The sequence below is a fragment of the Pinus tabuliformis genome, chromosome 7 (assembly GCF_031772625.1).
Source record: "Pinus tabuliformis cultivar Carrire ecotype Pingquan chromosome 7, CPIR1, whole genome shotgun sequence".
NCBI classification, from domain to species: domain Eukaryota; kingdom Viridiplantae; phylum Streptophyta; class Pinopsida; order Pinales; family Pinaceae; genus Pinus; species Pinus tabuliformis.
This window is the reverse complement of record NC_142293.1, coordinates 1,201,976,529-1,201,980,823: the sequence shown is the minus strand read 5'-3', so window position 1 is coordinate 1,201,980,823 and position 4,295 is coordinate 1,201,976,529. Positions and strand designations below refer to the sequence as shown.

Below are 4,295 nucleotides of genomic sequence, written 5' to 3'. Positions count from 1 at the left end.
GTTGTTGATAGTTTGTTGTTCATTTCACTTATCTTTAACTATTTTAATTTGAATTTTATGTGCATTCCTCTCTTGTGGATTAATGTAGGTGTAACAACCCCACTTTAAACCTTGGGATCAATGTAAATAATTATGTCATTATCACTCATAACAACATTTAAATGCCATCATGATAATGGACGAAACTAAATGATTCAAAATGATGCATATGTAAATATTTTATTTGATTATTAAAAAGGAAACGCAACTAACTGGGAATGTGAACATTGATACATACTATGATACCACAAGTGAGAATTGGTGATGGGGGTTACAGGAAGTTAACCATGTCCGTTATATCCAAAAAGACCTCACCCAATGATTTATTCCATAAATTTTACTCTAATTCTATTACCTTGTTTTCAAATAAGCTCGTAATCCATTGAGCGAAGCAATGGGTAGCTGAAGCAACTAATTGCCACATTTATGTTGGCTGAGTGGTTATTGTAGAGTGATCTCATAATTCATTGGGAAACATGGGAAAGTTCCCATCTAAAATTTCAAGGGTTCACCCATGAATGGTGTGAGAACATGGGGAAAAACATGTGTATTAGATATCCATGAGTTCATTCAAACCTCATCCAGGGAGATAAAAAACACATAAGTGAGTAGAGTGGTAATTTCATGAGCAGAGCGATATCCTTTTCAAGTGGGAAGTTTGCTTGAATATTCGAAGTGTTTATACAAAGTTTTGGGTGCCCAATTATTCCTAAAAAGTGCCAATTGTGATTTGGAACATTATTGGTGTGATTTGAGCTCTCTAAAAACAAATTTTGCATGCCCATTAATCGCTAGAAAGCTCTGGAACTTAGTTGAGTAGAAGGTCGCAAAATGATGCATACTGGGTCAATATGATAAGTAATGAGCAAGGAAATCACTGAGAGATTGTGGAGTAGCAAAGGAATTTCAAAATTTCTATATTGGCTATCTAAGAGGCCTTTGAGATTTGTGGAGACCCCAAGTTCAACACGCATAAGAGTTTTTTGAGGTTTTGTTTTTGTGAAGGTGAGTTTCCTTCATCCATCCCAAATCTCTAAGTGTTGATAGTTATCTCTTTTGGTATCATAACTTTGAGAGTGGGTGACCAGCTGTCGAGAGCATTAGTGTAACTAAGCCTACAGTTGGATGGAAAAGCCTCCTTCCCAAGTTAGTTGTTATCTTGAAATTACTGATAAGTTTATTTTTGATACTTATTATTATTATTCCTTTGTTATTTGATTTTTGTAGGTAAAATTAGAGAATAAAAAGGCAAGCCTTCTCTTGTATGGACTTTATAAAGTGGCACATATTTTAAATTGTCATACAAATCTGATATGCCATTTTGAAGATGTACAAGTTTGTAACTTGATTCCTCCCCTATTTCTATAATTACAAGCATAAGATATGGGTCTGGTATAATGTGAACCATTGAGGTTGTGTAAGGATCAAGCCTCACTTGCATTATATCTCAGTAAAACCCATAAAAGCGTTGGTGTATGAATAGAATAGAGATTTATTAATGCATGACCCAAATATCTACTATACACCAAGAGATAGTGTAATGAATGGAGGCATGTTAAATTTGGTAGAAAAATTGCTTTCTAGTCCTTGATGATGGGTGTGTGAGAATAATGAAGAAATAGGATTAGTTAGTTATAGTTAGTTATTGAACAGAATAGTTGGTTGAACAGAATAGTTAGTTATTGAACAGAATTGAGTTCCTATATAAGTGAAATGTAATTGAGTAAATGAGATAGAAAGTGAGTGAGTTTTTATATTTTAATATGGTATCAGAGCTCAGGGTTTGAGCTGGGGTGAGAGGGCAGGTGAGGAAGTGCCACCTGCGTGGAGCCCAGCAGAACCGGACTCGTCGAGCAGGAAAGGCGACCTGCTGTGTGAGGCCAGTTTGTGGTGCAGCGTGAGAGCCGTGAGGCGGAGCTGCGTGTTGCTGTGTGTTGGTGCAGCGTGAGAGCTGTGAGGCGGAATTGCGTTGCTGCGTGTGGACAAAAGGCACAGAGTCTGCGTCCAAGTGGAATTGCTGTGATTTCCGTTTTAGCCTGAAGCAAGGGTGTACGTTGGTGCTGTCAAGAACTGAGGCAGTGAGGCAATCAAGTGGTGTGAGTTTGTAGAGTGTGCCACTGTTTTTTCTGAAGTCGTCGTTTGAAGAGGAAGAGAGCTGCCGTGAGTCCTGCACGCGGAGAGGAAGTTCGACGGCCGCTGTTGCCATAAAGCTGTTCGTGAAAGACGTGAACGGAAGACGGAGTTGTGCGTGGAGGTAAAGTTTGGTTGTCTATTTTTTAATGGTGAAAGACGCGTTGTGTGAAGCCGCCAGCCGAGACGTGTTGTGTGAAGGAGAGCCACAACCTGCGTGAGGACAAGGATTGCTGCGCGTTTGCGTGAGGACGTGAAGGGGAAGAGAGCTCTTGTTGTTGGAGCTGTTCGCTGCAGAGCCGTCAGCCGGGAAAAGGCCTGCGAAACCCCAGCCGGACGAGAAGTTATGTGCGTCATTGTTGCACAGTTAATTCAAGATTGAAGGCTGCCGCTGTTTCTCCCTATTGCTGTTTGAAGGGCCGTGAGAAGCCAAAGCCAGGAGTCGAATTTTGAAGACTGCCGCAGAATTTTGAAGACTGTCGAGAAGTTGTCGAGAAGCAAGAGTTGCTGGTGGCTGACGTGCTGTCGAGACGGAGCAGTGGTGCGTTTGTGTGCCGAGGATTGCTGTGTGAGTTTGCTGTTTTGAGGCCGTGTTGGCGTGGTGAACCCCAATTCCGGAGGGTGCAGTTTGATGCGGAGAGTCCGTTGTGCAGTGAGTGTGTGCGCTGTGTTTGAGGTTTTATGTTTTGCCTGGTGTTTGTGCAGATTCTTTGATTTGCGTCTGCCAGAACTTTGCTGGTGTTTTTGCAAGTTTCTGTTCACCATTTCTATTACCGTGGTCATATTCTTTTTCAGTCGGCCCGGTTTTCTTTGCAGAGAGAGGCTGTAGAAAAGGCGTTTTGTTTGAAGTGTGATAAAGCTAACTGATATGTCTATTTTTTTAGACTTTTTTGACGATGATCCTTTTAATGATCATTTTCTCATGAACCCATTTGGGATTAGCAGTATTTTTGCGTCCATTGACAAAGAGTTTCATGTTGTTGACGATCCTGTCCTTGAAGAAATCACTCATGTTGTTGAGGATCACGTTGTTGAAGAAATCACTCATGTTGTTGAGGATGTTGAAGAAATCACTCATGTTGTTGAGGATCACGCTGTTGAAGAAATCCCTCATGTTGTTGAGGATCACCCTGTTGAAGAAATCACTGAAATTAAAACTTGCCCGGTTGTTCGAAGTTTTATTGGATCTACTTTCAAAGATGATTGCATTGTGGTGAATCCTTCGTTGGTTCCTCATGGAAAGTGGGGAGAACATGAATTAAATTACCTCGTTCGAGATCTTGCATTGCCTCTCAATCCAAAAGAGGTTGTTGACGTTAAGTATGTACGCAAGGAGCAAAGGAATTTCATAAGGAAACCCAAAAAGGTGAAGATGAAACTGCATCAGCAATGGAAAAGGAACAAGCATGGACCTTTTAATAAGAAGACAAAAATGAAATGTTTTGTTGTAAGCCTAGCTGAGACTTAGACCAGCAGGCAAGATAAAGTTTAAGTCGTCATCATTAAGAATATATATAGTTTGTTATATAGTTGGAATTAAGGGGGAGTGGTAGAAAGGTATTAATCCCAACTACCCTCTGTTAATGCAGTAGTTAGATAGAGAATACAGCAGATGTTGAGAATACAGCAAATGTTCAAAGTACAAGTTCTAGAAGTCAGTTAGGTATGGTAGAAAATCCATTTCTCCATTAAGGGAGGATGTGAGAATAATGAAGAAATAGGATTAGTTAGTTATAGTTAGTTATTGAACAGAATAGTTGGTTGAACAGAATAGTTAGTTATTGAACAGAATTGAGTTCCTATATAAGTGAAATGTAATTGAGTAAATGAGATAGAAAGTGAGTGAGTTTTTATATTTTAATAGGGTGGAGTGTCCACTCGAAACATATTTTTCATGGACAATTGAAACTTCTACACAACTCATATTCGAAAGATTAAGATAATATGAATATCTGTGAAAATCTCCACTCTCAAACTTTCTTATTACGAAGGGAAAGTAAAAATTGTGATGTCTAATTTCTGATAATAAAAATTTGCATATATATATAAAATTCATTATCGATCTAGAGTCTTTTGATTTAATATAAGAAATCTAGAATATATATTAGTTCGAGTTCAGAAGTGTT

The 4,295-nt window shown here is 39.0% G+C and overlaps 1 long non-coding RNA gene across 1 annotated transcript; it reads left to right on the top strand.

The window, feature by feature from the left end:
- Positions 1 to 1,822: 1,822 nt before the first annotated feature.
- Positions 1,823 to 3,800, top strand: LOC149251725 (uncharacterized). Its single transcript, XR_016266010.1, has 2 exons — positions 1,823 to 3,196; positions 3,227 to 3,800. It is a non-coding gene; the product is annotated as an uncharacterized LOC149251725 (long non-coding RNA).
- Positions 3,801 to 4,295: the final 495 nt, after the last annotated feature.